Raw genomic sequence first — 12,201 nt, 5'->3', positions numbered from 1 at the left:
TATAGTCGTCTCTTATGCTGTCTAAAGAAGGTATTTGAAATAAACAAATCATTTGTCTTGCAGAAATCTATCATTCGTTCTCCAGCATCATTTCAGGAGAGTTGTAGGATGGCATAATCTGACCCCATATTCTAGGATCAGGGCTATGAGGCACCTCCTCCAATGTCTGCAGCTCTAGCTCTGGCCTGGGACCCCAACTGCAGCTAGAGGCCAGGAGAGGTCCTGGGACTTGGAGATCCTACTTCTCTGTCAGACCTGGGTAGGGATAAGGTAGAAAGTCTGGTAAGACTAGCTAAGCAATGGTGGCAGTCTGTGTTTGGACACTGGGTTTTCTGGATTCAAATTTACATCTCTCATCCTCAATATTCTCATCTCTAAAAGGGATGTAATAATAGTAAATGTGTCTGTTAATTGGTTCAGAGGATTGAAGGAATGAGCATACATGAACTGGAACTCAGAAGGTTCCCAGGACATGGGACTTAATATATAATGCAGGAAAACCTGTACAAATATATAGAATACACCCTATACACAAAGTACTTAAAATGGTGCCTAGTTGGTTGCTGTCATTGTTAAGTGCCATTGAGTCACTTCTGACCCATAGTGACCCTGTATAGGGTTTCTGAGGAGCAGCTGGTGAAGTTGAACCGCCAGCCTTGCAGTCGGCCCAAGCCGACTTTGCAGTCCAGTGCATTAACCAACAGCACCGCACCAGGACTCCCTTCTAGGATTTGAAAACATGTATTCAAACGAGTACATTACACTCCTGTGCACACTAATGTTCATGACAGCACTGGTCAAAATGGCCAAAGGGTGAAAACCACCCAGGTGTCCATCAACCCATGAATGGATAAACAAAATGTGGTTCCCCTACAATGATATATTATTCAGCAATAAAAAAGAATGAAGTCCTAAAACTTGAAAACATTATGCTGAGTGCAAGAAGCCAGGCACAAAAGGACAAATATATTATGATTCCACTCATTAAAAATTCAAAATAGGCAAACCCATAGAAACAACACAGATTGATAGTTCTCAGGAGCAGGGTATGAGAAACAACTGTCTTTTGGGTGAATATAGTAAATACTAACAACAAACAACTGAACAGTACCCGTTCACATAGCTCATTTTATGTAAAGTGAGGCTCACCTCAGTAAAAAATGTTAATGCATATATTAACAATTCAATTTCTAGGAATTTAAAGATATTTACCTATATATGCCTAAATATGCATATATACATATTTAGGCATATACAGGAGCTCTAGTAGCGTAGTGGTTACGAATCAGGATGCTAATCTCATGGTCAGCAGTTCAAACCTACCAGCTGTTCCATGGGAGAAAGATGAGGCTTTTGGCTCCCGTAAAGATATACAGTCTCGGAAACCCTGTACAGGGTCACTATGAGTCGGAACCGACTCCACAGCACACAACAACAACAAAATGACAGTAATGCTCATTACAATAACAGCAACAACAAAACCCTTAGAGACTTAAGTGTCCTTCAAAGCAATAAAACCCAAACCTGTTGCCACTGAGTCGGTCCCCAACTCACGACAACCCCATGTGTTTCAGAGTCGAACTACTCCCTAGGGTTTTCTTGGTTGTCACCTCTACAGAAACAGATCAGCAGGCCTTTCTTTTGTGGTGCTGCTGGCTGAGCTTGATTGTTGTTGTGGTTGCTGAGTGTAATCAAGTGGGTCAGACTCATACGGATGTCGTATAGGGTTTCTGAGGAGCAGCTGGTGGATTTGAACCACCAACCTTATGATTAAACGTCCAGTGCTTAAGTGCAAACTACTTGTGTCATGCAGGAACCTCAAATCAATAAAGGACTGGTTGTACATTCATTACATGGAGACATGGATCTCCAGATCTTAATATTTTTAAATGCCCATAAATAATTGTTCAGGGCACAAAAACAAATGTGCCCACTTGTGAGAAAAAAAAAGAGAAAGATAGCTACATACACATAAACTTAAAACATGTATCCCCACTTCTCTCTATGTACACACACACATGCGCGTGCGCACGCACACATAATAAATTCTTTGGAGATCTACAATGGTTTCCTCTGAAGAAGAAGGCTCAGTGTCTGAATAGGCAAGAGATTCTGTTTCATTGTAAAACCTCTGCATTATTTAATTTTTGTCATCTGTACATATTTGTTTATATTATACAAACAGCTAATTATTTAGTAAGTCTTTTGAAATATAGACATAAAACAAATATTATATACTGGCAGTTAGAAAATGTGAGTTTTGTTTGCTCAGACATTAACTATCTGTGTGATACTAGAAAAGTCTCTTCAGCCTCTAGGCCTGACCTCTACAAAGAAGTGGCATGACTGGGTCATCTGTAAAGTCCTTCTGTTGTATTCTAGGTCTTTATGCTTCTATGAGTCAGATGAGGTCAGATGACCTGAGCTTCCTCTAGAATCCAGGATGGTGGAGGGAGAAGCTTTGGACAAGAACAGGCGAGTCTCACAGACTCAGAAAAACCAGAGAGAGCCAAGTCAGTAGAAAACACATGTCTATTGTTGCTGTTAGCCTGGTCCTGCACCATCCCCATGATTGGTTGTGGATCAGACCTTTGTGATCCAAAAGGTTTTCATTGACAAGTTTTCTGAAGTAGGTCACCAGGCCTTTTTTCCTAGTCCATCTTAGTCTAGAAGTGCCAGTAAATTCTGTTCAGCATCATAGCAACACACAAGCCTCCACTTAAGATGGGTAGTGGCCGCACATGAGGTACACCAGCTATTGTTACTATGTTGCTGTGATGCTGAACAGGATTCAGTGGAACTTACAGAATGAGACACACTAGGGATAGAAGGCTGGTGATCTGTTTCTGAAAATTAGCCAGTGAAAACCCCATGGATCACAATGATCAGACTGACCTACAACTGATCATGGTGATGGTGCAGGACTGGGCAGTGTTTTGTTCTGTTGTGTATGGGGTCATCATGAGTCTTAGCAATGACAGCTAACAACAATGACAACAACAAAAGTAGCATTGAACCTGGACTGCAGAACTCAGTACATCAGTACAGGTAACATTTCTAGGTGTTAGGTGGTAGTAAAGAGGAAATGTATCCAATGGAGGACAGGGTGAGAGCAAAGGCTCTCACACAGAAGTCAGATAGACTCTCATAGACAAAGTGGGTGGAGAAGGGAGGAGTCAACAGATTGGACATACAGTTGTACTGTTACCAGTCTTGCATACCAGAGATATTTTTAATATTCTTGTTAATAAAAATGTTAATCTAATAAATGCTGTTGCTCTTTATAAACTTTAAAGCATTCTAAAAACAGGAATGGGCATGACACTGGAACTGAACAGAAGAGGATTAACCTTGTTAAATTGAAAGAAATGAACAGAAAACTGGAATGCTACTAAGATGCCAGGGAGAGGGAGCAAAAAGGACCCTAGGGTCTTATTAGACCCTGGCTAGGAACCAGAGTCTCTTCTCTGGTCCCCAAGAATAAGAGGTTCCAACCAGGGGCACAGGCCACTTTCTAGAGATGCCTCTCTGGTCTGGGGGCCCAGTCTTATCTGGCCAAATGACTCATCTGGTTTCCAGGGGCTCTTCCCATCTGCCCTCCTCAGGATGGATTATGGTGGGATGTGTGTGGGCTGGGGTGTTTACACAAGTATCCAGGTGGCACAAGATGAAGCTAGGCTGAGAAGAGAAGGGGGCAGAAACTGCCTCCACTTATGCTCTGGCTCCAGATCCCACACAGGACAGGGTCACGCAAAACAAGAGGCTGAAGGAGAGTGAAAAGTAGAGAAACAATGAAGGTGCTCTGAGTAGAAAAGCATCAAGCTGTTTTACCTGACACAAAATGGCACTCTATTTGCAAACTGTCTATCTACATACCAGCTTGATACAGAATTCAATTGCCTAGACACACAAAAAGCTTTGCTATGGCTGCTAGACACTGTGAAGAAAGTATTCTGGTTCCTGATGATAAAAATTAAATTGTGTCCAAAATATATGTTGAAGTCCTAACTCTTGTGCTTGTGAGTGTGATCTTATTTGGAGATACAGGTTTCTTTGGTTATGTTGGTGACGTCTTACTGGAGTGAGGTGGGTCCTAAACCTGACCCCTCTGAGTAATGTCTTGTAAAGGTGAGTACAGCCATACAAGAAAAGGTAACAGAGGCAGATGCATCTTCAACTCCAAGGATTTTGGCAGCAGTCACCCAAAATTAGGAGAAAGGCTCACATAGAAAGCATCAACATGGCCAAGACCCTGAATTTGAACTTTTAGCCTCCAGAAGAGTGAGGATATTAATGTCTGGTTTTAAAAGTAATCTATTTGTGCCATTCTGTTCCGGCAGTCATGGGAAGCAAGACACCAGCTAGTTCAGATATTGATTGCATGCTCTTGACAAAGTCAAGAGAAAAGTACCACTTCCTCTTTTAGGTAGTTTTTTTATCGTCCAGAAAATTACCTTTGCCATACAACAAAGTAACTGTATGCTCACATACGAATAGTACCAATCTTCTAAATGCCAAGATACAACTTCATGAAAATATCACATACTATAAATTGAAGACAGCTGAATTGATCTGATCAATAACTCATTATTCTGCCTTACAAAATGACAAAGGAAGGCTATGTACCTTAGAGGATATTAGGAAAATTAATAAGAGGGTAACTAGGTGGTGTGGGGGGCATTTGAAGAAAGCAGGTATGCAGTAGTAACGGTTTGAACTGCAAGTTTGGGGATTCAAACTCACCAGCTGCTCCTTGGAAACCCTATTTTGCAATGGGTCAGAACCAACTCGGTGGTACTTAACAACAACATCGCCTTCTTGGAGTCCCAGTGTGGTGCTGTAGGATCAGCACTGGACAGCTCCTCCTAGGAAACCCTAATAGGGTTGCTATTAGCTGGAACCTACTAAACAGGACTTAACAACAATAACAACATCCCTCTCTTAGGTGGTACAACAGTTAGTGTACCCAGCTGCTAACCAAAATATTGGCAATTCTAGTCCGGCCTGAAGCTCCTCTAGGTGCCTAGTGATCTGCTTCAGAAAATGTCAGTCATTAAAAACCCTGTGGAACACAGTTCTTTGCTGACACATAAGAGACTTCCATGAATTCTGGGTGAAATTGATGGGAACTGGTGGTTATACCCTTCTTAAGGCTTTCTCTCTAAATCAGGCAGTGTTCTGTATGGGCTCTCCACTCATTATGAGAATGACTGTGCATAAGAAGCTGAGATAAGCCTCCTTACCAAAATCAGCTGTGCTTTCTGTCCCCAAACTTGTCATGGGTATTGAATCTGGCTGTGCCTATAAGGGTTCAATGAACTTTTTGAAAAATATATACCACATTCAAATAATCTTTTTGGAGAACAGACCTGGTAATAGGAAATGTCAACATCGTTAATCATGTATTAAGTTTCATTAAAATTAAAACTTTGAAATAATTAGCTTCTGCTACTTCCCAAAGTAGTAATTATAGACCATTAAGAAGTGTCACACTCTCTCAAATTTCCTCCTTTAAACATTAAATGCTAACGATAAAACATTATTTTAAAAATAATCTTTGGGATTTTTATCTGTGAAACTATAAACAATACATTCTGGGCCAATCAAATCTCTCAGAATTCAGGAAATTTGAATTTGACTGGACTTAGTGGTGACATTTAAATGTTAATATGTATCATTGCATATGAAAGTGTATTCAGAGCATTAAAAATATGTATTTAAATGTATTTGGGGGTTTTGCTCTTCTTCACTTAAAATGTTTTTTAATCTTCTATGCCAAAAGTTACTTATTAAAAAAAAAGTTACTTATTCAATGTCAATTAGAAAAACAAGTAGTGTTAGGCCATTGTACTTCAATTTAGCAATTCCTCAGCAGGAATTTTCTTCAAACTTATCCAAATATGAGAGTCTGTAAGTATATAATCTGTAAACTATAGTCTTTCCCCTGTGATGTTGTTGTTAGGTGCCACTGAGTCAGTACCAACTCATAGCGACCCTATGCACAACAGAATGAAAAACTGTCTGGTCCCGGGCCAACCTCACTATTGTTGCCACGCTTGAGCCCACCGACGCTACCACATTGCAAATCCATCTTGCTGGAGGCCTTCTTTTTCTCTGACCCTCCACTTTACCAAACATGATAGCCTCCTCCAGCGACTGGTCCTTCCTGACAATATGTCCAAAGTATGAGAGACGAAGTTTGGCCATCCTGTCCTCCAAAAGAGCACTCTGGCTGCACTTCTTCCAACACAGATCTGTTGGTTCTATGGGCAGCCCATGGCACTTTTAATATTCTCCTCCAACACCTTAACTCAAAAGCATTCTTCTACAGTCTTCCTTATTCACTGTACAGATTTTGCATGCAGATGAGGTTATTGAAAATACCATGGCTTGGGTCAAGCACATCTTAGTCCTCAAGCTGACATCTTTGCTTTTCAACACTATAAAAAGGTCTTGTGCAGCAGATTTGCCTAATGCAATATTTCGTTTGATTCCTTGATTGCTGCTTCCATGAGTGTTGATAGTTGATCCAAGAAAAATGAAGTCATTGACAACTTTAATCTTTTCTCCATTGATAAGAATGTTGTTTATTGGTCCATTGGTGAGGATTTTTGTTTTCTTGACATTGAGATGTAATCCATACAGAAGGCTGTGCTCTTTGATCTTCATCAGTAAATGTTTTAAGTCCTCTTCACTTTCAGCAAGCAAGGTTGTATTATCTGCATATCGCAGGTTGTTAATGAGTCTTCCTCCAAGGCTGACGCCATGTTTTTCTTCATAGATCCCAGATTCTCAGATTATTTGCTAAGCATACAGGCTGAATAAGTATGGTAAAATAATACAACCTTGTCACACACCTTTCTTAATTTTAAACTATTCAGTGTTCCCATGTTCTGTTTGAACAACTGCCTCTTGGTCCAGGTACAGATTCCTCATGAGCACGATTAAGTGTTCTGGAATACTCATACTTCGCAATGTTATCCATAGCTTGTCATGATCCACAAATCAAAAGTCTTTGTGTAGTTAATAAAGCATAGGTAAACACCTTTGTGACATTCTCTGCTTTCAGCCAAGATCCATTTGACATCAGCAACGATATCTCTCGTACCATGGTCTCTTCTGAATCCGGCTTGAACCTCTGGAAGAAACACTGCCTGGTCCTGAGCCATCCTCACAATTGTTGTTACATCTGAGCCCACTGCTGCTGCCATTCTGTTAATCCATCTCTTTGGAGGCCTTTCTTTTTTGTTGATCCTCCAATTTACCAAGTCCTTTTCTAAGGACTGCTGCATCCTGATAACACATCTGAAGAATGAGAGATGAAGTCTTGCCATGCTGGCTTCTAAGGATCATTCTGGTTTTATTTCATTCAAGACAGATTTGTTTGTTCTTCTGGCAGTCCATAGCATTTTCAGTGTTCTTCTCTGACACCCTAATTCAAATGCATTGATTCTTCTAGATCTTCCATATCCATCGCCCAACTTTCACATGCATATCAGGCAATTAACATTGACATAATTAGTTTTTATAAAAATATTTTAAGAAAGATACAATCATTGTCTTCATTATACAGATGAGATAAAGCTGGTACAGAAAAATCAAGCAATTTGCCCAAGAAATGTCAAGTTCTTTAGTGGTATTGCCACCCACTGCCATACAGTCGATTATTTATGTATGACTCATGTTTTTCTTGTTGTTAGGTGCCAATTGCTCTGACATGGTGTCAATCCATCTTGTTGGGATCTTCCTCTTTTTTGCTGACCCTCCACTTTACCAAGCATGATGTCTTACTCCAGAAACTGATCCCTCCTGATAACACATCCAAAGTATTAGGGACGAAGTCTTTTTATCTTGACTTCTAAGAAACATTTTGACTGCACTTCCTCAAAAATCAGATTTGTTTGATCTTCTGGCAGTCCATAGTACTTTTACATGTATATGTAGCTATTGAAAATACCATGGACGGGATCAGGCCCACCTTGAACTGACATCTTTGCTATTAAACACTTCAAAGAAGTCTTGTGCAGCCTGGCCAGGTACAATATGTCATTTGACTTCTTGACTGCTGCTCCCGTGAGTATTGATTGTTGATAACACTACAAATCAAATATCACTAAATAGCAATATGTCTGAAGTATGATTATTATTATTGTCAGATTCATAATGGCCAATTTAAGCTCACTAATGTCTGGAACAGAGTCCTGGTATGGCACTGTGGGTTAATGAGCCAGACGACAAAGCTGTTTGAACTGTAAGGTCAGCAGCTCAAGCTCACCAGCCTCCTTGGAAACCCTACATGGGGTTGCTATGGGTCAGAACAGACTTGATGGCACTTAACAACAACAATGTCTGGGACGGACTTCTGGTGTGGTGCTGTAGGATCAGCACTGGACTGCGAATCACAGAGTTGGCAGTTCAAACCCACCACCTGCTCTTCAGAAACCCTATACAGGGCCAGTATAAGTCTGAAAGAACTGGACAGCACTTAACAAAAACAACAATGCCTAGGATATTTTTATGTTTATGTGTTCCATTTCATTTTTGACAACTTCTAATTTTCCTAGACTCATACTTCATACATGCCATGTTCTGTTTTTTAATGGATGTTTGCATCTATTTCTCCTCATTTTGAGTTGTGTCCTATCAGCCAATAAAAGTTCTGTGAGGTTTACTTCATTCATGTCATCATGGTCAACTCTACTTTGAGAAGGCAGCTCTTCTCTAGTTACATTTTGAGTGCCTTCCAAACTGAGAGACTCATCTTCTGACACTGTGTCTAATAATATTTGGTTTTGTTCATAATGTTTTCATCTTTCACCACTGTATCTGACAATGTTCCTCGATCACTGATAAGGTTTTCAGTGACTAAATATTTGGAAGTAGTTTATCTCTCCTTCTGCCTAGTCTTACTCTGGAAGCTCCACTGAAACCTGCCCTCCAGGGGTGACCCTGCTGGTGTCTAAACTTTCACAGTAACTCTGAAAACCATTTCAATAAAAAAAAACTGGTCAATGAGTGGTGGTTACAACTTAGTGTGATCCTATAAAACAGAGAATTGCTCCACAGTGCTCCTTTAACTTAGTAGCCCAATGCTTAATCTACTGCACCACCATGGCTCCTTGGCCAGACGCATACTTGGCAAGTTGGAACTATGGTCATGCTCTTATAAGGCAGGAAGGGAAGGAGAGAGGAGTGTTTCTCAGTCACAAAAGCAATTTAAGGAGGTTTTCCCCTCGTGTCACTGTGTCTATCACCAGTACCCTTGGGAGATGACCTAATGATACCCCCAGAACTTAGATTTTATTTTTTAATAGAATTCTACATGAAAAGACTCCAGAGCTCATTGGTTCATTGTTGTTGTTGTTGTTAGGTGCCATTGAGTTGGTACCAACCCATAGTGACCCTATGCACAGCAGAACAAAACACTGCCTGATCCTGGGCCAACCTCACTACTGTTGCCATGCTGCCACTTGGCCAATCCATCTCGTTGAGGGTCTTCCTCTTTTTCTCTGACCCTCCACCTTACCAAACACGATATCCTTCTCCAGCGACTGGTCCTTCTTGACAATATGTCTGAAGTATGAGAGACGAAGTTTGGCCATCCTGGCCTCCAAGGAGCTCTCTGACTGCATTTCTTCCAAAATGGATCTATTGGTTCTTTTGGCAACCCATGGCACTTTCAATATTCTCATCCAACACCATAATTCAAAAGCATCAATTCTTCTATGGTCTTCCTTATTTACTGTCCAGTTTTCACATGCATATGAGGTTATTGAAAATACCATGGCTTGGGTCAGGCGCACCTTAGTCCTCAAGCTGACATCTTTGCTCTTCAACACTTTAAAAAGGTCTTGTGCAGCAGATTTGCGTAATGCAATACACGTTTGATTTCTTGACTGCTGCTTCCGTGAGTGTTGATAGTTGATCCAAGAAGAATGAAGTCCTTGACAACTTCAATCTTTTCTCCATTGATAAGAATGTTGTTTATTGGTCCAGTGGTGAGGATTTTTATTTTCTTTACATTGAGATGTAATCCATACTGAAGGCTGTGCTCTTGGATCTTCATCAGTAAATGTTTTAAGTCCTCTTCACTTTCAGCAAGCAAGATTGTATCATCTGCATATCGCAGGTTGTTAATAAGTCTTCCTCCAATCCTGAAATACCATGTTTTTCTTCCTATAAACGAGCCTCTTGGATTATTTTCTCAGCATACAGGTTGAATATGTATGGTGAAAAAATACAACCTTGTTGCACACTTTTCTTAATTTTAAAGCATTCAATGTTCCCATGTTCTGTTTGAACAACTGCCTCTTTGTCCTGGTACAGATTTCTCATGAGCACAATGAAGTGTTCCGGAATACTCATATTTCGCAATTTTGTCCATAGCTTGTCATGATCCACATAATTGAAAGCCTATGCATAGTCAATAAAGCACATGTAAACATCTTTCTGATATTCTCTGCTTTCAGCCAAGATCCATCGGACGTCAGCAGTGATATCCCTCGTTCCATGGCCTCTTCTGAATCCAGCTTGAACCTCTATAAGTTCTCTGTCAATGTATGCTTGTAGCCATTTCTGTATTACCTTTTGGTTAGTAGATAATGCCAAGCCTGAGAGTAAGTAAATTAAAAACAGACTAGAATAGCTTCCTGTTGCCTGAAAGCAAGGATCCTCTTACCTGGAGTAGTCAGAAAGGGCAAATAGAACTGCCATTGAACACATAGTTACAACTGAAAATGAAAAATGTATGAGAGTCAAAAATCTGAGGTAACTGATTTATGTAAATAGAGCAACTTGAAAGAGGAGTCTGGAATCCACGTTAAATTTTTTTTTTTTTTTCCATGTTGAATTTTAAAGTTGCTTTTTCTAACGGCAGTTTATTTTTTTGGTGTTTTGTTTTTACCCCCCAAACTTTGTGGTGACTTAGCAATATACCCTAAAGAAGATGAGTCTCTGTCCAGCATAATCAATAAGTCTTCTATACAATTAACACTCAAGAGCAGATATGTTTGAGAAGCAGTTTTAACATGTTCCCAGAAAAGTATGTTCTGTCATTGTACTCTTGTTGTTGTTTTAAGTGCCATTGAGTCAGTTCTGACTCATTGTGACCCTGTGTGGGTTTCTAAGGAGCAGCTGGTGAGTTTGAATCACTGACCTTGTGGTTTAAAACCTTGCGGTTTAAAAGTCCAGCGCATTAAGCCACGGCGCTACAACAGGACTCCTCATTGTACTGTGTTGGTGTTGTTATGTGCCATGGAGTTGGTTCTGACTCATAGTGACCCTGTACAGGGTTTCAGAGGCTATAATTCTTTATGGGAGCAGAAAGCATCATCTTTCTCCCGTGGAACACCTGGTAGTTTCGAACTGCTTACCATGTACTATATCACACTGTAATTAACTGAAAAGCATGTATATTTTCAAATATGTACCCTGAATCAATCTGTAAACACACATATGAAGGTAAATCAAAAGTATTATTATAATCCCATTGTTATTGCTGTTGTGAAGTGCTGTCATGTTGGTTCCAACTCATATTGATCCTCTATAGGTTTTCTAAGGAGCAGCTGGTGAGCTTGAACCACTCACCTTGTGGTTGAGAACTAACCTTGGAGTCTAGAGCATTAACCCATAGCTCTGCACCAAAATTCCTATAAACCCATAGAAACCTTTATTTTTTAAAAATATCAAAATGTACAGTTATTGTTTCTTTACATATCCTCCATCTGGGTCTATATACTTCTGGAGGCAATGTTTCCATCTATCCAATTCTGTGATCTTCTATTTACACAACGTCAAAATGGTCATTTTGCATCCTCAAGGGATTCAACTTTTACTCTTTTAAAATGGTATTTAAATTTTGAAAACAAAAGAGTAATGTTCATCTGTGGCCTTACTTATTTGAGTATGTGTTTTGGTATTTTTTTATGCTTTCTGATTGCTTCCAGGTAGATGTGATCAGGATGTGGGCTTCCCTTTTCACTCTTCTTATTTTTTAACTCAGAGTAATTTTCATGTGTTGTCTGCCTCCCTGGTATATGACAGTTGGTATTGGTTCTTGCCTGGATTTTGGTGTTTTATAGAGTGTGATTGTAGCTTGACTATATGGTAGTAGTTGCTGTCTATTCTTCAGTAATATAGGGATAGAAAGAGTCCCCCAAAGGTAAAAGGGGGAGCATAAAACAGCAAAACAGCAACAGCAAA

Source organism: Chrysochloris asiatica, unplaced genomic scaffold, assembly GCF_000296735.1.
Source record: "Chrysochloris asiatica unplaced genomic scaffold, ChrAsi1.0 scaffold00161, whole genome shotgun sequence".
NCBI lineage: Eukaryota > Metazoa > Chordata > Mammalia > Afrosoricida > Chrysochloridae > Chrysochloris > Chrysochloris asiatica.
The sequence above is the reverse complement of the archived record's forward strand: the minus strand, read 5'-3'. Positions refer to the sequence as shown.